The sequence below is a fragment of the Sinocyclocheilus rhinocerous genome, unplaced genomic scaffold (assembly GCF_001515625.1).
Source record: "Sinocyclocheilus rhinocerous isolate Xijiao unplaced genomic scaffold, SAMN03320098_v1.1 scaffold1923, whole genome shotgun sequence".
Lineage (NCBI taxonomy): Eukaryota > Metazoa > Chordata > Actinopteri > Cypriniformes > Cyprinidae > Sinocyclocheilus > Sinocyclocheilus rhinocerous.
In genome coordinates, this window is record NW_015651504.1 from 82,422 (window position 1) to 108,071 (window position 25,650).

The 25,650-nt window shown below is 41.5% G+C and overlaps 1 long non-coding RNA gene across 1 annotated transcript; it reads left to right on the plus strand.

Moving 5' to 3' along the window:
* The first annotated feature begins 377 nt into the window (after nt 1–377).
* On the plus strand, nt 378–17,202 carry LOC107713010 (uncharacterized). The gene is made up of 4 exons (XR_001636852.1): nt 378–387; nt 11,222–11,226; nt 13,390–13,395; nt 17,134–17,202. It is a non-coding gene; the product is annotated as an uncharacterized LOC107713010 (long non-coding RNA).
* The last annotated feature ends 8,448 nt before the right edge of the window (nt 17,203–25,650 follow it).

Sequence of the window (25,650 nt, forward strand, 5' to 3'; positions counted from 1 at the left end):
AATTCAAGTTTATTTGTATAGCGCTTTTCACGATACAAATCGTTGCAAAGCAACTTTACAGCAAATTCAGTTTCTACAATATTTAGTAATAGCTTATCAGTGGTGACTATGTCAGTTATTGTACATATGGCAGAAATGTACGGAAAAATCAATTAAAGACGTATTCAAACAAACGATGAACACTAGTAACAGCAATTATTATATGATGCAATCAAACGTATGGCAAAATTTGGTAATTCTGTATGTTGTTTCAGGGTTGGCATCATCTGAGGTCCTCTGAACCCATGAAGGGCCTTATAGGTAAGTAATAGTGTTTTGTAACTGATACAGAACTTTCTGTTAGCTTAGATAATTTAGAAGTTTCATCTGGTCTTGTTGAGATATATAGTTGAGTATCATCAGCATAACAGTGGAAATTAATCCCGCATTTTCTAATAATATTACCATGGGGCAACATGTATATTGAAAATAGCAGAGGATCTAGGACAGATCCTTGTGGCATTTCATATTTTACTGGTGATAATTGGGATGACTCCCCATTTAATTGAACAAAGTGGTAGCGATCGAACAGGCAGGATCTAAACCATCTTAAAGCCTGCCCTTGAATACCTGTATAGTTTTGTAATCGATCTATGAGTATGTCATGATCTATAGTGTCGAACGCAGCACTAAGATCAAGTAAAACTAGCAATGAGATGCAGCCTTGGTCTGACGCAAGAAGCAAGCCATTTATAATTTTAACAAGTGTTGTTTCTGTGCTGTGGTGGGGCCTGAAACCTGACTGAAATTCTTCATAGAGATCATTTTTTGCAGGAAGGAGCACAATTGAACAGACACAACTTTTTCTAAAATTTTAGACATAAAAGGAAGATTTAAGATGGGTCTGTAATTTGCCAGTTCACTAGGATCTAGTTGTGGTTTCTTAATAAGAGGCTTAATAACCACCAGCTTGAATGGTTTTGGGACGTGACCTAAAGACAACGACGAGTTAATAATATTGAGAAGCGGTTCTTCTGCTACAGGTAACAACTCTTTCAGTAATTTAGTGGGTACAGGATCTAACAGACATGTTGTTGGTTTAGATGCAGTGATAAGAATAATCGAAAACCGGTGAAATATCGGGTGGTGTGTACTTCCGAATGTCCAGCAATTCGTCTCTGGTGAAACTGATTGCAGGGATATAACTAAAGACAGGACAAACTAACAAAAACATAAAAACAACTGCGGAGCACGCCACGGAGGCAGTCATCAGCGTCGGCGCCATCGCGAACATTTCAAGTACCTTGAGATCTTGTTCATGATTGAAGGTAGATTAGAGCACAAGTTTGACAGGCAGCAATGTGGTCATTGTACTATAGGCTGTCTTGGTGTAGATAGAGCTAAGCCTGAAGGTTTTCCAGTCGATCTATATTCCAATGCCCACCTATGGTCATGAGCTCTGGGTAATGACAGAAAGAACGAGATCATGGGTGGCAGAAATGGCTTTTCGCCGCAGAGTGTCTGGGCTGACACTAAGACAGGGTGTGAACCTCAGACATCCAGGAGAGACTCTGAGTAGAGCCACTTCTCCTCCATGTTGAAAGTAGCCAGTTGAGGTGGTTTGAACATCTGGTTAGGATGCCTCCCAGATGCCTGCCAGTGGAGGTGTTCCGGGCATGTCCAACTGGGGAGAGACCCCAGAGCAGACCCAATACATGCTGGAGGGATTATATCTCTTGGCTGGCCTGGGAACTCCTTGGGATCACACATAATAAGCTGGAGGAAGTGACGTATAGTGACGTATACTCAGCCTGCTGCCACCGCAACCTGGACCCGGATAAGCGGTGAAAAATGGAAGGACGGATGGATTGATGGATGGATGGATGGATATCTCAAAGTTACAAAAAGATTGGCAACGTAGAATGACAGGTAGGGTAAGATGAGGTATTACAATCTGTTGCAGTGGAGTAATGCCCAGGTATGAATACTACGCTGATATGCAGTAAATTAACCAGTAAGAAAACATCAAAGAAGATGAGGAAAGAAGCTATCACTAACTGAAAGATACAGTCGATGGAGTCGGCATGGTGAAATTAGGGCCCATCAATCTAAAATGAGCAGGACATTATCTAAATGACTGAGAATGATAGATGTAGTGCATTGATCTACCTGCTAATACTAGCCTTCATTGTTTGCCACATTTTTCACATAATCTTTAGCTTTTACTAAAGCAACGTTTGGCAAAACGTATAGTCTCTGACCATATGAGAGCATTTATTTTAAACACACCAAAGACCCACACAACAACAAGAACAACATACTTATTAAATCATAGATACAGCAAAATTGTATGGTACTCTACAGCATTGTAAAGTTTCATTAAGTATAATACATGTCTTTTTAAAACTAACTACAATACAAATTTATTTGGTAAGTCAGTTTTTATATTGAGGTTTTTGATAGACTTTACACAAATCTATATGGTCCATTTTCTTCACTCTTAAAAATGACAGTTCTACACTTGCAGCACATTGTTATTAATTTATCTTTTGAACGCAGGAAAAGACGACGAGCAGGTGTGTGTGTGTGTGTGTCACTGTTACAGCCAGCAGCTGTCAACCTATGTAGAGTTTGGTAAGCAGAGTTTAGTTTGATTATTACCTAAATTGAATACCTTCTTGGAAAACAAAAGGGCTTGATTTGTATATATATATATATATTTAAAAAAATCTAAGAATGAACTGGTGTGACAATTTCAGACAAAATCAAAAACTATAGGCAAAACTATTTATTTGTTTTGATAGTTCAAAACAGCAAAATTAATGTTCTAAAAATGTTGGTTTCAGTGGTAAACTCTTATGAAGCTATCATTGCGATTTTAGAAGGAGAGGAGAGGTGCTGAGTGCTGCTGGTAATGTGATGTCACTGCGCATTAGACTGATGGGCCTGAACTCTCGGCAGGGATACACCAAAATGCTTTCCTTGTCACAGGCTGCTTTCCTTGCCACTCCAACCCCAGAAAGACCCATTCTCCTCTCCCTGCTCAACACCTCACAGTGCCTCTGATTCAATCACATCTGTTCATTCAATTCTGCAGATCTCCATAGGCACGCTGATTAAATGAAACACAAATCAAGATTTTTTTTTTTTCTGTTATCCACAGTGGCAGGGTAATGGAAGGACCTCTCGGCACTCTCTTGGTTGGTCATGGGCAGGGCAGCAAGATTGAATCAGTCAGCAAAGTTGAATGAGTGGCTCGTGAGAGGATGGATGGATGGACTGCTAATCTGATCTGCAGCCTGTCTGATCTGTAGCCTGTGGGCCTTGACTTTTGACTGCGGGAAGTGACCGCCTCAAGTGCATATTAGCCACTGTAGTCTGCTGACAAAGCCTGTTCCTCACCCCATCTCAAGCTTGAACATCAGTCACAAACAATGAAGTGTACTCTTGCACACACTCACAGACACTTGAAAGCACTCGTAGATTAAATGGTCACATCTCCAGTTCCTGCAGTCCCTTCCTTCTTGTCATAAGAGAGCTGTGGTGAGGTTCCATGTTTCACTTTGCGGCTGCTTTCCCCCTTTCTCCAGACAGATGTCTGGAGATAAAATATACAGTATATTTTGGATAAACTGTGATATTATGATCATTGCAGTGTCTGTCAAAATTTCTGAAAGCTCAAAGTCAGGGACCTGCGTGACCGGGACATTATGTTGCATAGGAACATTGCATGAACAACTGTAGAAGAATGATTTATCTGCCTATTACATGGAACAAACACAGAGCCAAATAAGCAACTAGTATTAATCATATTACCATGGGACAGATTACAGCAAATTACTCTGTTTCATTGGACATACAGACTTTGACCTAAACAACGAAAGATATGGGAAATGTTTCCTCCTCTCTTTAAAAATATATATCTAGGAATTTTGCCATGCATTTTATATATGCATTTTATTGTTTGCATACAGCATGGTTTGGGCCAAGACCCACCAATTGAGAGCCTCTACTGTATATCTACTTCCAAATGGCTAGCTATCAGTTTTATTCTTTCACAATTTCATTTTTCAACACAGGAAACTGCTGTGAGATGGTTGCTGTGTTGAAGAAGGTAATCGTTCTGCAGGTGCTCATTCCGTCGGGGACACCAAATTACAGCTTGATATCAAACAGGGAAGCATAAAAATGTGTGTTTCACATGATGACAATGATGTTGGCATGCTGTGATAGTGGGAGGGAAAAGATAGCAAATACTTCTGGGCATAATACTGACTTGCAGAACAGATGTGAAGTAAATATATATATATATTAGATCTCATATACAGTATATTGTTAATATTAGTCAATGCTTTAGCTTACATGAACAAACAATGTATTTTTACATTCATCAATCTTTGATAATGTTTGTTAATAAAAATAGAGTTATCTGTTCTTGATTACTCATATAAGAATATAATAAACAGTTTTTTTTAGGTACAACCACATGACCACACATATCTAGAATATTTGACAAAATATAACTTACTATGTAGCACAGGAACTCCGCCATAGCTGGTCCCAAGCCCGGTTGAGAAAGGAAGAGGTTTGGGCGTGGGGCTATGGAATTACGTGTGAACATTGCACCAAGCCGGAATGTTAGCACAGACCGTGAGCGAGTTAAACAGATACAATCTGAGCCTACTCTGAATCACGGAGGCAAGATGGATAAAGATGGGGAAACAAAAGCTGAGCAGTGTGGAAGTGATCATCTGGTCAGGTAGACAGGATGATGTTCAACAAGAAGGAGTGGCCTTACTCATCAACAAGAAGTACACCAATACTTTGCTGCAGTGGAACACCATTAACGAATGCCTGTTGTATGTGAGGCTGAACTCAAAGTACGCCAAGCTGTCCACCCTAGTGGTTTACGCCCCTACCGAAAATGCTGAAGGAGAAGAATAAAAGGACCAGTTCTACAGCGCATTACAGGCAGCACTTGAGGACATCCCGAAACACGACGTGTTCCTCCTACTGGGAGACCTCAACGCAAAGGTTGGCAGCAAAAACACAGGCAGAGAGAGGGTTATGGGGCAGCATGGAGTTGGAGATTGCACTGACAACGGGAAGAGGCTCATTGACTTCTGTGAACAGAACGACCTAGTCATCGGTGGAACACTCTTTCAGCATAAAACCATTCACAAGCTTACTTGGACTTCACCTGATGGGAAAACCCAGAACTAGATAGACCATGTCATTATCAACAGCAAGTGGAGGTGCTCCCTACAGGATGTATGAGTGATGCGACATGCTGACATTGGTAGTGACCACAGTCTACTTGTGGCGAAGCTGACTCTCAAGTTGAGGAAGGCAAAGATTGGAGACAGCAGAAATCAACGCTTCGATGTTGCCAAGCTGAAAGATCCAGCAATGAGGAAGGATTTTAGCATTGCTCTGAAGAATTGCTTTAGCATCCTAGACTGTGAATTGCTTTAGCATCCTTCAGGATGACGCAGTGCTGACCATAGATAGGTTCAACCAAGCTATGACTGAGGCAGCAAAAGAAACCGTCACATACAAGAAGAGTGAAAAGTCAGAATGGATATCCAAGGACACATGGAAAGCCATAGAAGATAGAAAACAGATCAAGAAGAAGCATCTTGACAACAAGTCACCGAGGTTGAAAGACAAAATCTCAGCCCAGTACAGAGAGAGCAGTATGTCGAACATCTTACAGAAGTAGCAGAAAAAGCAGCAAGAACAGAAGGACATGAAAACTTTGTACATGATCACAAAGAAGCTGAGGGGAAACAGAGGACAGAACCAGGACATCCCAGTGAAGGTAGCAGATGGAACTCTCATCACAGAAGAACGAGCCAAGTTGGAGAGGTGGAGGGAACATTTCAAGACCATCCTGAACAGATCAGATCCACCAGAGCTTGCTGATATACCAGAGGCAGAAGAGGACTTGGACATCAACATTGGTGACATCACAGTAAAAGAGGTCAGGGAAGCCATTAACATGCTAAAGAATGGCAAGGCTCCAGGACTGGATGGTGTGTACCCTGAGATGCTCAAGGCAGAAGTACAGGAGACGCCACAGATCCTTCAGTGCATCCTACAGGACATTTGGGAGAAAGAGACAGCCCCAGAGATCTGGAAAAGTGGCACCATCGTCAAGCTGCCCAAGAAGGGGGATCTTGGGGACTGCAACAATTGGCGAGGCATCACCCTACTCTCTCTCACCAGCAAGATCTTCAGCCGTATCATACTGCAGCGCATCATAGCAGTGGTGGATGGCATCCTTCGGCAAGAACAGGCTGGCTTCAGGAAAGAACGGTCATGCATTGACCACATCTTCGTTCTACGCCAGATCCTAGAACAGTCCCATGAAAGGAACAGCCCATTATACCTCGTGCTCATCGCTTTTGACAGTCTGCATCGTGCATCACTCTGGAATATTCTACGACAATATGGCATTCCGAAGAAACTGGTCCAATCCAATTCTCCCTGGCCATTGACTGGCTGTTGTGTAGCGTCACCCAAGGAAAGCGTCAAAGCATCCAGTGGACCCTGACCTTGCTTCTGGAGGACTTGGACTACGCCGATGACCTTGGTCTGCTAGCTCACAAGCATCAGGACATTCAGCAGAAGACAGAAAAACTTGGCAAAATAGCCAGTACCTTCGGGCTAAAGGTCAACAGCAAGAAGACTAAAGTCATGAGGAAAAATGCCACAGTTAATACTCCTGTCAACATAGATGGAACACCCTTGGAAGACGTGCAGGAGTTTGTCTACCTGGGCAGTAAAATAACAGCAGATGGTGACTACGATGTTGAAGTGAATGCCAGAATCAGTAAGGCAAACCAGGCATTCGCCATGCTCAAATCAGTCTGGAGATCCACAAACCTGAGCTTTCACGCCAAGATCAGGATCTACAAGAGCAGTGTCTTGAGTGTTCTTCTCTATGGCTCAGAATGCTGGAAGACGACAGTAGCCATCGAGCAAAAGCTGGAGGTCTTTCAGAATAAGTGCCTAAGATGGATTCTCAGAGTCTTCTGGCCGAACAACATCTCCAACGACGACATCAGGGACAGGACTGGAGTAAAGTCAGTGCAAGAGTCAGTCCAGTCACGCCGATGGAGGTGGCTTGGTCATGTCTGCCGCATGCCAGCTGACTCACTACTCAGAATAGCCTTGCAATGGACACCACAAGGAAAAAGAAACCGCGGGCGACCGAAAGAAACATGGCGAAGAACAATTGAGAAAGAGCTGGAAAGAAGAGGGCTCACTCTACAGACGGCCCCCAGGACAGCGGTAGACAGAACGAAGTGGAGGACACTAGCTGTTGCCTCATGCGCCAGACAGCGCGGAGAGGACTAAGATGTAGCAAAGGGGTTGGCAAACTGTGGCATAGGGAAGCACATGAGTGTGTATGTATTTAATTAATACAGGCTGCGTCTGAAAACGTAGGCAGCTGACTCGTTGCCTTGCTGCTCTATACGCCAGTCACTTTAGTTTATTTGTTTACAGGGGCAATGAACATTAAGATGAAATTGAAAATAACCATATGTATCAAGTCTTCTAATTGTTGATGGAATGGAGTTATGTTCCTTTGCAGCTTTGACTGAACATACAGACTGACTAAATTTACATTTTCTGAGAGGAATAATACAGTCCCCTCTTTTCCCTTCCCCTTCCCCTTCTGGACCAATAAGCAGTTGTAGTAATATTCATTTTTAATAGTGAAGTCAGTCTATGTATAGTCTAAAACATAAGACGGACATCTACATATTTGATCAGGTTATCCCAGCTTAGCAAATTGTATTTTATTATTATTATTATTATTATTATTATTATTATTTATCTTTTTTTTTTTTTAACAATGATGAAACTGAACCGATTTCTTATCAAGAGTTTTTAGTGATTGTTTATACAAAGATTCCAATTGTTTCAAAGTAGTTATACTTGCTTGTGACCAAGTTGTTAAACAATACGTGATATGAGAAATAATCATGGAATGTACATACTGTACATCAAAGCAGCCTCTGTAGACATATAATCAGGAATAAATCTAAAGAAATCACTGTGTCACTGTGTTGGGACAGACAGATGGAAGATCATTGATATACAATGTGAAAAGCATTGGACCCAGAATAGATCCTTGGGGAACATATGTGGATATACTTAAGGTGGCTGACTTATAATTCTGTATGCTTACATACTGTGTGAGACCGGACAAATATGATTAAATCCATCTCAAAGTCTCAACAGGAAAATTAAAACCTAATAATTTAGATATAAGAGTTCTGTGGTTTACAGTGTCAAAAGTCTTCACTTTGCAGGCAGTGTTTACATTTAAAGGTACAGTAGCTCTGAAAAATTTGGACAGGTTTTTGAGGCAGCATAATGGTCTAATGAGTTACAATGCAATAGAGAGAGATTTGGTTATCAAGCTTCTGTTTAATTACCAGAATGCTAATTTTCTCCTTCAGCTCAATGGAATTGCAGGGTAGTGAGATATAGGGAGTGAATGATACATGTATGCTGCCTTCAAAAATCAAACAGATGAAGTTAGCGTTCAGATTTTAGATGCAGCTATAAAGTCCTTTGTCTACCTATATATCAATCTTGACTGGAAAGGCACATGTTGGTTCACTTAGTTTTGTTGTGGCCATAACATAATAACCATCATTTTTTAAAGGTAACAACATCCATTTATGTTGTGGTCTTATGATGTTTTGGCAGTTTTATTTAAAAATAAAATGTTAATTCATCAGCCTCACTATTGCTTATCCATTGCTTTATTCTTTTCATGCACTGATATCGGTCATGAAAGGAGCGGCCACGGGCGGGGGTGACATAATCGACCAGGAAGCATAAGAACACATCCAAAGCAGCACTGGTAAGCTTCTGACAGCTGAAGTAGCGCTGACAGGGATGCAGGAAGTATGGCAGAGAGACGCAGCATCTTGTTCCCCTTAGCGAACCATAGTTACATGCGTAACCCAAAACATTCCCCATCAGGGAACTCAAGCTGCGTCAAAATGCTATGGGAACAAGAATGCCCACTGTGCCAGAATGACAAAATCCCTGTCCAGTGTGTGGCAGGCAAACACAATTCAGGATATGAGGACTTGAGATTCTGGGGAGGAAGCCAGATCTAAATTGTAGAAGTGGACAAATGCCACACTATGGGTCTTGGCGTGTTAGTGGGCACTTTAGGGACATACACAGGTCTAGAATGGAGGAAGGAATGACCATGCCATGGGCAAATTTCAGGCATGAAATCTGAAGACTGAGAGTGGTCTCCTAGAAGGTCTCCTATTCTCTTAAGGGAGGAAATAGCAAGGAGAAAAAAAACATGTTTTTAAGGTCAGGAACTTCACTGGCACTTCCTCAATAGGTTCAAAGGGGGCATTGCACAGGCCCTCCAGAACCATCACCAAGTCCCAGGTTGGTATTTTATGGCGCTTTTCCACTGCATGGTACGGCACGGTATGGCTCGGTACGGTTCACTTTTGGGGGGTTTTCCACTGGGTACAGTACCTGGTGCCTGGTACTTTTTTTAGTACCACCTCGGTTGGGGTTCCAAGCGAACCGTACCGTTACCAAAACGTGACGTGCAAACTCTGCTGATCACGGATTGGCCGGAGAGTATCGTCACTACCTGCGTCACTGAACTTGCGACACAAACACAAAAGAACCGCTAGATTTAAATCAGCACAGCCAGTGAAGCATAGAACGCAACTGTTTTGAACGAGCGCACCTTTTTTTAACAACCAAAAAGTGTCTGTTCCCTCTGCTGAGGAAGTACAGACGTTCCTCTTGTTGATCGCAGAGGAGCGGATCCAGTGAGAGCTTGATGGGGCGACGCGGAATGAAAACGTTTTTTAGGAGTCGCGGCAATAGAGGCGGCGCAACTATAACGACATGTGAATAATCCCGCCCACTCTAAAGCGGTACTGAACTGCAGTGGAAACGCAAACCGAGCCGTACTGAGCCGTACCGAGCCGAGTCGTACCACGCAGTGGAAAAGCGCCATTAGAGTGCTGTGCAGGCCTCAGCCTCAGGGTGCCACGGATGAAATGAGTTTACAAGTAGGTCTCTTCCCAATGACTGACCACCCAGAGAAGCGTGGTAAGCAGCTAAGGCCTCCACATATATTCAGAGTGGAGGGAGATAACCCTGCAGAGAAACGCTCCTACAAAAACTCCAGAACTATACCAGCAGGGTATTTGACTTGACCTTGCAGTCGTTGTCCGCACCAATAAGTGGCCTCAGCCAGAGCCCTGCACGGGCCTCAAATTTAGGCCCTAGCCCGGCCCTGGCCCGAGACGCTCAGGCCCTAGCCCGGCCCGTGTCCGACAGCTTATCGGAATTACCGGCCCGAGCCCGACCCGAGCTCGTCTTTTTTTCCAATTCTCCCAAAACAGCTTATACTACTGTTTCAGCTATTAAAATAGTTCAGTTTTTGTATGCAATTGCAAAGTGATTATATTTTGTTTCATTTTTATTTTTATTTTATTAAGTTAATTTAGAAAAACGTTTGGAGCATTTTTTGTTCGTTAAATATAAGTTTTTGTTTTTTAAAGTAGCGACCAATCGGCCAGCGGCAGACAGTCTCATCATCGCCTGTGTTTGATCAATTTAGCCTTCTCAAATCATCACAACTTGCCTAAAATAAAATCTATAGATATAAAACAGTTCAAGCATATAACAATTTTTAAACGTTAAACCTAAATAAATGTGCGCTATATCCAAAAATTTGTGCGGAGAGTGGAAGCTAAAGTGCGCTTTGCAGGACCTGGAGGCACCAGCGTGATCACTTGCATTTTCTTTCAGTGGAAACAACTTAAAATAGGCTATGCCTTAATTTTTGCTCATAAAGGTAAGAGTGATACATCATTCAGAACTGTAACTACTTTTATTTGTGTGCACTCACAGTATCAACAAAACGTTGTGCTTTTATAAAATAAAACATGATGCGCTTTCTGCCCTCTCAGTCTAGAACAGGAGCGCTTTACAAAAATGAACCGAAACTCAGCGAATACATGCCTCACAGACATGATAAATATATCTATAGAACGCTTTACATTACTACTTAATGAAATAAAACAAACCGAAAACAAAAACTCTTTCATTATAATCATAATCATAATCCGTAAAGATGCATTTCTCTTTAAAGGCGCGTCTAATGAGGAGATGGCGACTCAGGATCGGCAACTTCATCCTTGCGACACAGACTCAGAAAACACTAGAGAATTAGTTGACATGTAGTTACAAAGTTACTTATAGTTAATAGAATGTCTAAAGTGGACTATCGAAATAAAGTGTAACCGAACTCTTGATGATTCCAAGATGGCGGCGCGGTCAGACGCAGCGGCTGCTCCGGGTCCTAAAAACGGTGTTTTAATGTCAGTTAGTCTTGTCTCCTCATCCTCAAAAGGAAAAAAACAGAAACATCAGAAAACTACAATGCAACATGTCTACGATCGCCAGCGTCTTCTGGAAATCGGTAGTGCATGTAACTATCACCCATCACCAGTGACTACTGAGAAGCTAAGAGGCCTTTGTTTACTGCGGAAGCCAGACCCTGAGACCGCGGACTTGCCTACTGCTGTTACCCGCACAAGGAGGTGCCACAAGCGGTGTGAGAGGGGACGCAAACACGGCAAGCGCGGAGGCATACGAGCTAGGCTAAAGGTTAACCCCACAAGACCAGCTCTTCCAACAATCTTGCTGTCAAATGTACGCTTACTAGAAAATAAACTGGACCTAATTCGACTCTGTCGGACTACACAGCTCGTCGCTGGTGGGGTTTATAATTGTGGAGTGCCGACCCTTCTATCTGCTGAGGGAGTTCACGGTCATTGTTATTGTTGCTGTGTATATACCCCCTTGTGCAAATGCTAAAGACGCGCTTCGCGAACTGTACAGCGCTATCAACGAGCAACAAACAAACAACCCTGATGGCTTTTTCATAATATCCAGTGACTTTAATAACGCAAACTTAAAGACAGTTTTGCCAAAGTTCTACCAACACGTGAACTTTGCAACAAGAGAAAACAACACATTGGACTTGGTTTACACAACAGAAAAAAATGCGTACAAAGCTGCACCCCGCTCCCATCTCGGCTACAGACCACTTCTCAAACTTGCCAAACCGGTCCAAAAGCAGATCACAGTATGGCCAGACAATGTTACCTCAGCACTACAGGACTGCTTCCAGGACACAGACTGGAACATGTTTAAAGAGGCAGCCACCTACCATGACCACACAGACCTGCAAGAGTACACTGAAACAGTGACTGCTTACATCAAAAAATGCATTGATGATGTTACAGTCAACAAGAACATCACCACACATGACAACCAGAAGCCATGGATGACAGCAGAGGTTCGTGGGCTGCTAAAGACCCGTGATGACGCATTCAGATCGGGAGACAAAGCAGTCCTCAAAACAGCAAGAGCCAACCTGTCCCGTCGCATCAAGAAAGCAAAACGGTTCTATGCACAGAAAATCAATAATCACTTCACTGACAGCAAGGACACATGGAGTCTGTGGCAAGCTATTCAGATCATCACAGACTACAAGCCCCTGCCACAGGCCTGTGATGACGACACATCCCTCCCAGATGCACTCAATGAGTGCACGGTTTGAAATGCAGAATAACAAACCTGCACAAAAACTACCCACCCCTCCCAACAACCAGGCGCTCTGTCTGTCTCCAATCGATGTAAAGAAGACCCTATCTAGGGTTAACCCACGCAAGGCTGCAGGTCCTGACAACATACCAGGCCGGGTACTGAGAGACTGTGCTGAACAGCTGACAGATGTCTTAACAGATATCTTTAACATCTCACTAAGCCAATCAGTTGTCCCCACATGTCTCAAGTCCACCACCATCACCCCAGTATCAAAGAAGTCACCTGTGTCCTGCCTGAATGACTATCGTCCCATAGCACTGACCCCAATCATGATGAAGTGCTTTCAGAGATTAATCATGCACCATATCAAATCCAATCTCCCCAACACACTTGACCCGCTCCAGTTTGCATACCGTCCAAACCGCTACACGGACGATGCCATTTCCTCCACCCTCCACCTGGCTCTTACCAACTTAGAAAACAAAGACTCTTATGTTAGAATGCTGTTCATTGACTTCAACACAATCATCCCACAACAGCTCATAAACAAACTAAACCTGCTGAGCCTAAATACCTCCCTCTGTAATTGGATCCTGGACTTTCTAATCAGAAGACCTCAGTCAGTCCGTGTCAGCCACAACACCTCCAGCACTACCACACTGAACATAGGTGCCCCACAAGGCTGTGTGCTCAGCCCGCTGCTCTTCACGCTGCTGACCCACGACTACACTGCCAAGTTAAGCTCCAACCACATCATCAAGTTTGCTGATGACACAACAGTGGTAGGTCTCATCAGCAACAATGATGAAACACCCTACAGAAAGGAAGTGGCACAACTGGTTGAATGGTGTGGTGCAAACAACCTGTCCCCCAAGACTACATCACTCTCCAAGAAGGCGCAACAGCGGCTCCACTTTCTGCGCCAACTTAAAAAAGCAAGTCTCCCTCCACCCATCCTCACCACGTTCTACAGGGGAACCATTGAGAGCGTGCTGACCAGCTGCATCACTGTCTGGTTCGGGAACTGCAGTGCTGCTGACCGCAAGACCCTACAGAGGACAGTGAACACAGCTGCAAAGGTCATCGGTGCCCCTCTCCCCTCCATTCTGGACATTTTCCTTGCACAATGCTCCAGTAAAGCTACCAGTATCGTGAAAGACCCCACCCATCCCTCCCACAGTCTCTTCCAGCTCTTGCCATCAGGAAGACGGTACTGGAGCATCAGAGCCCACTCTGCAAGACTGCTCAACAGCTTTTTCCCCCAGGCTGTGGGAGCCTTCAATTCCAATCACCTCACCCCCTCTGAAACCTCATGTTTCAAGGAAAACCACTCCATGTTTCAAGGAAAACAGTGTGAAATTCTGAGTGTGCTACACACAGGTGAGTGGGCTGGACAAACCACCCGTAGAAACACATTATTTTCTCTCTATATGCACCAGACACTTTCTTATAAACACTCCATGTTACAAGGACTTAATAAGATAACACAAATCACATTGCACTACTTGCTTCTTAACCTCAAATACCTCTTTTGCACAATATCATGTACAGTTATTATGTAAAGTACTTGTGTAGTCTGTCTTAGGTTATGTGTAAGAATAGTCAACCATTTATGTATATTTATGTATAGTTAGAAGTTAGCTTCAGAAGTTAGCTATGTAGGTCTAAAAATTGTTCTTAAGTCTAGTGTTGTATGTTTATATTTATGTTTATTTATGTAGCACCGTGGTCCTGCCAGACATGACATTTCGTTCCACTGTATGTCCACACATGTAGCGGAATGACAATAAAGCTCGTCTTGACTTGACTTGAACTCTTCAGCTGCGCTGACGGCATGCATGCTGCTGCTGCTGGACACTAAACACCGTCGAGCCGCTCTTGACAGTCGCGGTAGCATGGTCTCTTGTTTTTTTCCACCAGCACGGCAATTTTTTTCATCACTAATTGATGGATATGTATAGTCAACCATTTATAGTATATGTATAGTTAGAAGTTAGCTTCAGAAGTTAGCTATGTAGGTCTAAAAATTGTTCTTACGTCTAGTGTTGTATGTTTATATTTATGTTTATTTATGTAGTCATGCCAGTCACCGATTTAATTCAGTATGCGGATGCCCTGGAGTCTGAGAGGAGGAAAGGCAGCATCCACAGGCTTGTTGAAAGTGTGGGGTGAGAGTGACTGGCTGAAGGGAAGAACCCGGTATTGGTATGCTTCGCCCTTGAAAGCAAACCTCAGGAACTTCCTGTGTTGATGAAGGATGGATACGTGGAAGTATGTGTCCTTGAGAGAAGTTGCCATGCTTCCAGAAAGTCTACTAAGGGGAAAAAGCCTCTTGAGGCTGGCCTCTGGTGTGGCTAGAGTATTCAGTCCGGTGCCCTGAAGCAAATAACCATCAGGGTACAACCATCCTGACAACTGCCCTTCGCCCTTGCTGGAGCGGATGAGAATTCTTGTGCCGTACCATTGTCGGGCTGTAAGGAGTGAAATTAGTTCCTTATGAAATTAATTCCTCATGAAGCCAAAACTCAGGAACTCACACAAAACAGATGCCATGCAATAAAACAGATCTGGAGAAGAGATCTCCAAAGAAAGCAAACAACACCACCCTGTTCATTTACGACCACCTTCCTCCCTCTCCCCTCCCTGCCTCTGACTCTCCCCTCTCACTCTTCTCCCCCAAAAGCAAGACTATCCATATGTCACATGTGTTATATCTTGTGAATATGTTTTTTCCCTTTCATGTTTGGTATCGTTCTAAAGGTCTTTGTGCGATTGGTAAATTGGTCTCAATTTGACAGTAGTCACTTATATTATGAGAAAGATTGAAGACTTTTGTAGAATTGTGTTCTGCTGAGGAGGGTGTGTGTCCCCCTTTAGGGCCTGTGGGAATGTTTATCTATCTCCAGCCAGGTGCGACCCTGGAGCACGAGAACAAAAAAAAAAACTAAAGGTAATTTATGTTTTTACAACTGAATTAAAGATTTATTGTTTTTGTTCTGGTAGTATTTAAGGGAAAGGTGCAAATCAGTCATTGCGATTCTGTAGCCAGATCAGCCCATAGTGTGGAGTGTATTTCATATGCTCCATACTATGTATCTTCCTGAAGTCAGGTATACATTTCATTTTTATTCAAAAATGTAATTGTGTTTAACACATTGTGCCCATAGAGAACACTGTATAGTTGTTTGTGCTACTACATGTGCACATAGGCTAGTTAAGTTTATTCTTTAGAAACACACAATTACTTTGATGTAAGTGTTCTTTGAAATACTTAGGTAAAAGGTTGTTGATGCTATGCATTTTAGACCGTGTGTCTTGTGTTAAATTAGGATAACTGTTGCATGTGTGACTATGTTAAATTTGTTTGTCTCCTGAGTGGAACACTTGGATATTTTCCATATAGCTACAGTAAACCATGTACAGGAGCAGCGTTGCCACGCGGCTACAATGTAAGTCACAATTGCATTATCCTCTCTAAATTGGCTTCTAATTGTTTCATTATGTAATTGGCATGATACAATTTTACAATTACATTTACATTTAGTCATTTAGCAGACGCTTTTATCCAAAGCTGCGATGATATGCAACATAATATTTTACCTGACTAATAATAAATTGTTATATTTGACATAATCTGATCTCTTCTGAAATCATTTTCCAAGTAGATTAATGTGTAGTGGTATTTCCGCAAATCTGCGTTCAGGACAGATCATACCGAGGCACCAATGGATGAACCATGGGGAACACCATTAGGGGCTTCCGATTTCTGACTGTCACTGGCTTAACACGGTGTAGCTCTCATGGTTATAGGAAAAAAAATACACTTTTTGTTATGAGCATGCAGGGTGCAGCTCACTTAAATGTATTATAACCACTCTGCATCCTCTGAGTAAGTTCAGAACGGACTAGTTTGTGTCCGTTGGTTCACTAATCGGCCGAGTGCAATTCCTGTGCGATACCTGGTCCCTAATGAACGAAGAATTGAAAGTATGGGATTTCCAGAATACTCAAATATCTAAATTAATAAACAATCAATATTTGTGATCAGTTTTTAATTAGAAATATTGCCTAAATTTAATGATCACTTGAAACTGGATTCAGATTGAAAACGGAGCTAGACTAAAATTGAAACTAAAGAGGCGCAAGTAAAAGATCGATTACGCATTAAACCTTCGACCAGGCCGCTGGATTCTGCTTTTTGGGCCAGTGGGTGGATCTTTACAGGCGGCAGCTGAGAACCGTGCTCGCTGGAGATCACTGTGTCCTGAAGCATCGGAGGTGGCAGGGATAACAGAGCGGCCCCCTGAGGATACTGAGGAGGGTCGGGCACCGTATGCTGAGGTGTCTACTCAAAGGCCTGGCACTCACGACATCAGGCCTTCTTAGCCAAGGACTTCTTTGAGAGAATGACGGTCCGTAGATCTGTCTTCTCTCTCAAAGTCCCCAAATGCTTCTGGGCTTGGCGGTACAAGGAGCTGGATGACGGCTGGGGCTGCTCCCGCCCAGCATCCCTGGGGACCCTAGCAAATAGGTAAAAGTGTAGAATTGCACTGTCTGTTTGCTTATGTGCATCAATCGGAGTGTAAAACAGTGAGAGATGTTGAGGCAGGTGAAAAGCGTTTGGTTAGTGGGGAATACTGACATACTGTGCGTCTTGTTGCCGAGCCCTGTCTTGATATAATGATTGACAGGTTGGGGGCGTGATCGACTCGGAATGCATTTTCAAATCCACATTGACTTAAACTACATTATCGTGAGGTATTTAATGAAAATGCAATTGAAACGTCTTAAGTGTAAGTGTCAATGCATTTAAGAAAAATAAAAGACATTTAAATCACCATTTTGCTACCCTTTTGCTGCACATTTGGCTCAGAATGCATTTTGAAATTCACACTGAATTTTGCTACAATTATCACGTGGTATCACGATTAGAACTCAATCCCATGTGTCCTACTGTACCCGTAAGTCTAAATGCATTTAGGAAAAATGGCATTTAAATTATAATTTTGCTAAAATTTTTGCTTGGACATGTTAAACATATCTAATCAATTTGGGTAATACAATTTCATTTACAGTAATTTAGCAACTTAATAATAACTTTTTAATTTACATATTAAAACTAGTGTAGAAAATGGCAAATGTAAATTATATAATTGAATTTTCCTTTTCATTTTGCACTAAATGTTGCACATATGTATGGGAAAATGTAAATTTAAATACAGAAATGCATTGCCATTTTACATATTTCAATGACATTTTGCATATTACATTTCAAAATGAATTTTGCTACCCATATGCTTCCATAATATTTCACCCAACAATGAAAATTATGTCATTAATTACTCACCCTCATGTGGTTCCAAACCAGTAAGACTTCGTTCATCTTTGTAACAGAAATAAAGATATTTTTGATGAAAGCCGAGAGCTCTCTGACCCTCCATAGACAGCAACACAACTGAAATAATCCCAGGCCCAGAAATATAGCAAGGACATCTGTGAAGTAGTCCATGTGACATCAGTGGTTCAAACATAATTTTACGAAGCAACAAGAATACTTTTTATGCACAAAGAAAACAAAAATAATGACTTTATTCAACGATTCTTCTCCTCAACCTGTCTGCTGCGGCGTGCTTCCAATGTGGAGAGTATCACGACGCATGCGCATGCTTTCCTCTGCATGTAAATGACGCATACACTTGCTACTTTTACGTTGATCATGCATACGCTGTGCCTTGTTTACGAGCAGAGGACACCATGCACATGCTTCATTTACATGCAGAGGAAAGCATGTGCATGTGTCGTGATACTCTCTTTGAGGAGGTGGAGAATTGTTGAGTAAAGTCATTATTTGTTCCCATCTATGAACATCTCAATTTGAAGAATCCTAAGTAGTCTTTGAGCCTGTCTAAATACCCACACTTGCAGTCTTGGCCACTTGAGAGTGCATGCACACAACAGCAAGTAAGTGCGTGAGACTGTCCCAGGTCTGAAAAATGCCAAAGCTCCATGCCCTTAACGCACACTAAACCCACACTATGCATGGCTCTGAAGCGGTATTCGAGGCTGTGTATCCAATCATGCATCATGTTGAGGAACTCACATGCCCCGGAAATCATGAGATGTCGAGGAAAACATTCCACTTTAAGTTAAATTAATTAGATAATACTTATAATTTGTTAGTAAAGTGATGTACAGTTTATTAGTGCAAATATGAGTATTTGTATTTTGTACATCATTTGCAACTGCTTTTTCTCACTTAATTAGAAGCACCACAATTACTAAATTGTGTCAACATCATGCTATAGGGGACTACTGAACTGAAATTTATTGTAAAATGTAAAATACTGAAAATCAAATAAAGCTCTGCAAACACTTGCATTTTCACAACACTGTAACTGTGTCCCATCAGGCAATCAAAAGTTATACCGTCTTCACGCGCACTTGAAAACTTGGGGCAAATACAGGAAATAAGTCATGTAAGCAGACAAGTGCAAAGACCACACGTGTGACTATTTAGTCAAGCCCTTCATTTTGCATCCTTCATTTGGTTTGTTTTGAAGGATACATCAGGTGTGAAAATTTGAATGAATCTGCACTGAGCTTGTTCAATTACGTACTGCAAGACAAAAAAAATGGAGATTAAGGTATTATGTTTTCTTTTGTTTTGTTGTAAATGAATCACATAATGCTAAATTGTGCATAATATAAACCACTGGGAGACCACAGACAATTGTTGGAAAAAAGTCAGTACATATCAAGATTTTTAATATAAATTATTATTTAGATTACAAATCTAATAGTATTTCATGCTGTGACTGGGGGTTGGTAACATTTATTATGTAGCCATGTGCACTAACCAGAGCATCTCATTCTAGCGTTTAATACTGGGCAGGACACTAGGCTTGAAGTCTTAGAAGGACTGGACTAGGAAGAATGATCCTCACTAGGATGCAGCCTTCCGTTTGAGAAGCAAAGAAAAAAATATTTGTTTATTTATCTATTTTTGTTTACTATAATTATTTGGGTAACACTTTACTTGAAGGGGTGTGCATAAGACTGACATGACACCTTCATAATCATGACATGACACATGTCATGAATATGAAGGAGGTTTTATGCATGTTTATGACAACTGTCATTAAGTGTCATTTGCTCAGTTATGTCATTTTTAATGCAAATATGACATTATTTGACCTAACCCTAACCTAACCCTACCCCTACCCTTACCCCTAACCATAGCCCATAACAAAGACATCTCAAACAATGTCATCTTTGCATTAAAAATTACATAACTGAGCGAATGACACTTAATGACAGTTGTCAAAAACATGCATAAAAACCTTCATATTCATGACATGTGTCATGTCATGATTATGTAGGTGTCATGTCATGATTATGAAGGTGTCATGTCAGTCTTATGCACACCCCTTCAAGTAAAGTGTAACCATTATTTGATGTGTATATTCATTTGATGTTTATGTTCTATTTCTTTATTTTAAGTTAATTATTTGATGGTGTTTAGTGATGTTTGTAGTATTCCCTGTGTGTGTGCGTGAGTGTGTGTAATGGACTAGTCCTTTGTGTATAAAAGTTCCCCTCATGTGTCGCTTGAGAGGTCACGTTTTTCTTTTTGTTTGTTACCTTGTTTTGAATATTGTTAAGTTTGGTTCTGTTTATTTGACCATTTTTATGGGCCCAGACCTTTATTTTCTTTATTTCCATTTAGTTTCTAAGTGATTTAATTTGTAACTTTGTTTGAATTGAAGTTTCAGAAGTGGGATCAGCAGAAGCCGCAGGTTTTCAGTTTTTTCTTCCAATCCTTTTTTTGGTCCGCCCTGCCTTTTTTTATGAGCTATGAGTCGGCCTGAAAGGAGAGGGGCACAAAGGACAGTGCAAATGGAGGCACAGGAGGACAATGGAGGATAGTGAGTAAGTGGTCGCTGAGGAGTCTGGAGGTCGGGAGCCAACGCTTGCAGATCTGACAAGTTTGTTTTGAGCACACATGACACAAATGGATGCTCGGGAGGCTAAGAGAACCCAGGAGCAAAAGGAACAAGAACGACGATTTAAAGCCCTACAGCATCAGTTTGGCTTGCTTCAGATGTAGGTGCAAGCTCATAGTACCCCTACTCCTGATTCACTTGCTGCGAATTTGTGTCCTGGAGAAACGCAGGATGGTGACCATGATTCCAGCCAACCATTGTCACAGTCTAAGGGAAATGAAAGAGAGCCTCATCAAATGGACTATAAAGGTCAGTTTAAAGAAGCTAAATTAGAAAAACTAAGTGATTTTGATGATGTAGAACACTTCTTGATAACTTTTGAAATAATTGCTGCTGCTTGTGGTTGTCCTAAGTCTGATTGGGCTTTCTGTTTGATTCCCTTGCTGACCGGTAAAGCTCGAGCAGCATATGTGCAAATGGACATTGACGATTCTCTTGATTATGATAGTGTGAAATCAGCTATTCTGAGAAAGCATGACATTAATTCAGAAACTTATCGACAAAGATTTTGTTAATCTGGAAGTTGCATCATCAGAGAGTTCTAAAGATGCCAAAGGATAGCCAAGCACAGGTGAGAGCTCTTTGCCACCTTGATATTTTTTTCTGAGTATCCAGGAGCTACTACATTGATTTAACACGAGATTGTGTTGAAAAGATGCTTTATCGAATACCTGAGCATTTACAGGCCTCCTCGAGGAAAGAGATTAATCTGATGCTGACATTGAGAATCATCGAGCCATCTACGAGTGAGTAGTGCCATCCCGTGGTTTTAGTCCCTAAAAAAGATGGAACCTTAAGGTTTTGCATTGATTTCTGCTACCTTAACTCTGTTTCTAAGTTTGATAAGTGACTTGTTTGACCTCGTGGGTCAAAGTAAATATCTAACCACCATCGACCTTGCCAAAGGCTATTGGCAAGTTCCCCTGACTCCTCAATCCAGAAAGATGACTGTCTTTAGGACCCCGTGGGGGCTATTTCATTTTAGGGTCCTTCCTTTTGGCCTGCACAGAGCTCCAGCTATATTTCAGAGGCTCATAGACCAGATATTACAGGGCTCGTCTTTTGCGGCCGCTTATTTAGATGGCATTGTTATCTACAGTGACACTTGGGAACAGCATCTGCAACATCTACAAGAAGTGCTGCGGCGACTCCAACAAGCCGGCCTCACCATCAATCCGCTTAAATGTGCTGTGGCTTGAACTGAAATTGAATATATGGCCTATATCATTAGTAAAGGGGTGGTCAGACCCCAGATGAAGAAGGTTCAAGTCATTCAACAGTGTCTTCTACCTCAAACATGGAAATAATTAAGGCAATTCATTGGTATAGCAGGCTTTTAAAACCAATTTATTCCCAATTTCTCTGGCAGAGCAGCAGCCTTAACGGACATGGTGGGCTCAAGATCCCCTAATTGACTTAAGTGGACGGAGCAAGCAAAGACCGCTTTACATGACATCCAGAATGCCCTGAGTAAGGACCCAATTTTGCATAATCCTGACTTTAATCAACCATTTATTGTGCAAACAGATGCTTCTGAACAAGGGATTGGAGCAGTGTTGTTGCAGGGGCCACCCAGTGGACGACGACTTGTGGCCTGCATCAGCCGGAAACTCTTCCCCAGAGAGGTCCGCTATTCCACAATCGAAAAGTAATGCTTGGCTGTGAAGTGGGCTCTAGACTCGCTAAAATAATATATGTTGGGGAGAGAGTTTATTGTGGAAACTGGCCATAAGGCTCTACAGTGGTTAGAGAGGATGAAGGACACCAATAGCCAAATTACTCGATGGTACATGGCTATGCAGCCCTTTCGATTTGTGGTCCAGTATGTACCAGGGAAGGCCAATGCTACCGCCGACTTCCTTTCCCGCTGTGTCAGCGAGGCTCCTGAAGGGTGGGGGGGATTGATGGCCGATGACGTGGCCACACATTTATTTCTTTTGAGTTTAAGTTACCTACGAGTGGAGAGCAGAGGTTGGGCACTGTCTGGGCACTGCACTGTCTTCTAGGGGTGGTCCGTGCTCTTAAAGGACCGGCTGGCGTCAGTTGCCGTCATTTTGTTCCACTGGATCAATTAATCTTGTGAACTAGCAATGGGCGGGGGGTGTAGGATTATTTGTTTATTTAACTTTTTTTGTTTACTATAATTATTTCATGTGTATATTAATTTGCTGTTTATGATCTATTTCTTTATTTTAAGTTAATTATTTGATGGTGTTAAGTAGGGATGCACCGATACCACTTTTTCCAGTACTCGCCCGATACGATACTTTTATTTTTGGTACTTGCCGATACCGAGTACCGATACCAATATTTTATTGCATTTGTACATTTTTAAAATATTGGGTACAGAAACCAAAAGAGTATGTATAATGTTAGTTGGTTAACTTCATTTATCAAATAGATACAGTCAAACCAAAATTTATTCAGACACCTTCAACATTTCTCACATTATCACAGTTTATTCGCTATAGTTTAGAAAATGGTAATAAAATATCAGCTCGCGCACATCAGCTATACAGGCATTAATACTGAATGTTTTATATTCATTGCATACATATACTTCGTAGACATCCTTAATCTCTTATAACTCCATTCTGCTGTCTGTTGTTCTGTTGTCAGTGCTTCTTTGTCTGAATATGGCACTGATCACATGCTGTGTGGTATCGGCGTTTGGTATCGGGGCATTTTAACGAGTACGAGTACGAGTACAGAAGCTCAGTATCGGGCCCGATACCGATACCAGTATCGGTATCGGTGCATCCCTAGTGTTAAGTGATGTTTGTAGTATTCCCTGTGTGTGTGTGTGTGTGTGTGATGGACTAGTCCTTTGTGTATAAAAGTTCCCCTCATGTGCCGCTTGAGAGGTCACATTTTTCTTTGTCTGTTTGTTTGTTACCTTGTTTTGATTATTGTTAAGTTTGGTTCTGTTCAGTTGACCATTTTTATGGGCCCAGACCTGTCTTTATTTTCTTTATTTCCATTTAGTTTCTAAGTGATTTAATTTGCAACTTTGTTTGTATTGAATTAATTACTCTTTTTTTTTGGTTGGAAATCCTGCATTCCTTGCTTTTGACTGCTTGGTCCCTCACAACAAAAATATTGCCTACCCATAAGTAAATATAGCCATAAAATTGGCTACATGAGCATATACACAGTTGTGTGCACGCATATTTTTTTATTAATGTTCTATCAGAGTAGGTATGATATTTCTGATATTTTTGCACTCTAGCTTGGCTGAATCTTTCACTGCTTGCCAGTGATATTTTTGTACAAAGGTGTAAGAAAAAGTGATGAAGACGAAGATCTCGATGAAGATGTTTATTGCAGCATAGCAGTGACAAAGTACATGTAGAACCTTGGGTTCAACGGAGTTGGAATGAACCCAGAATATCCTAAACTCACACCTTTTATACAGTTACAGTTTACTACCCTTAATTAATGCAAATGAAGTTGCTCTTGTCGTAACAGCTGTAGTCTGTATGTTAATTAAGTTCTGACACCCCTTTGTCTGAGGTGGTTCTCGGTGTCCCACACCCGCTCCCGTTCTACAATTGGTCACCATTTGCTCAGGATGTGATCATCCCCAATTGGTCTAGAAACAACATAACTGTTGACTTTCTTCTTCTCTATAATAATTAAGCCATTTTGGGAAATGAGCATGATCAAACATATATTGTTGAGTTGAATCTGGGTCGGGGCAGACTATAGATTCTTACAAAGGGCATATTGCACATCACTGACTCACTCTCTGTCCTACATTTAAAACCACTTGGCCTCTCTTTTAAGGAAGATTCTGGCCATTTTGTGTGAATGATAATAGATGATGAGAAAATGGCAAAACGTTTTTGATTGAGTAGAAAAAAAAGTCAGTGTTATAGTCATAAAACAAAGTTACTCTTTTTCATACTATTAGCATTTCATTGTAGTTTAAAAAAATGCTTAATACCCTTGTAAACACATTGATGTAGATCCAAAGATCTAAAATTATAATGCATTAATGAACAAGCTAAAAGCATTGCTTTTAAATCCATTATTATACAATATTGTGAATAAGCTTTGGTGGGGCTCGACCACAAATGTTTCCTCATCATAATAACTGAGTGGTTCTACAACAACATCACACAGGCACTCCTAATTCTGGATATGTTAAAACCTCAGTTTTAAAGAGGTCATGACATACCCCAGTCAGCAAACAAATTTGGCCCAGATATGGCATGCATCTGGCACAGCTGGCATTCATCCGGCACTGGCATACAGCATGTGGGCCAAACATGGCCCGGGTTTGGCAGAGATGGTACCGGGTTTAAGACGGCACACAAGACATGGGCCAGATGTCAAATGAAGTATTGGCCCAGATGTCAAATATAGATATGTGGGCCACATAAGTTTGGCCGATCTTGACCCACATTTAAAATCCATTTCCAATATTTTTGAGTAAAATCCCAATGTTTTCCCATACAGAAAGGTAATATGGAGAGTCCTCCGTCTCTCCGCTGTTTTCAGGTAAGTTTAGTCCCTAAAATTACACAAATAATACATACATCTATACCTTACACTTTCTTATGTAATTTACACGTTTCTGTTGAATCTTTACTTTACAGGAATGGTTTAGTGTCTTCAAAAACCTGTTAGCATCACAACCGTTAACTAGCTATAGAGGCTAACTATTAGATGTAAGCTAACTATAGATTTGAGCTCTTATTAATGAAAGTTTGAGCTTTTAATCACATTTTATGTGTAGATGAGCGGTTTTGATAGTTTGTAAATGTTTTGCTGGTACTTTGTCAATAGATAAATGGAAGTAACAATAAGCTAATTCATTTATAAAAAGTCTGCACTTTGGGGTCAATCGGTGACGTCACTTACATGAACTAATGGGCTGAAACTATTTCAAACACCTTTTGAACTTTCATTGCAAACAAATATTGATAAATTGTACTGTGATTTCAGGAGCGTCAGAAAAAACCCTAAAACGGGAATACAAGAAAATTTGTAATGGGAGCTGCTGACAGAGATACAGGAAACACAGGTGATCTGA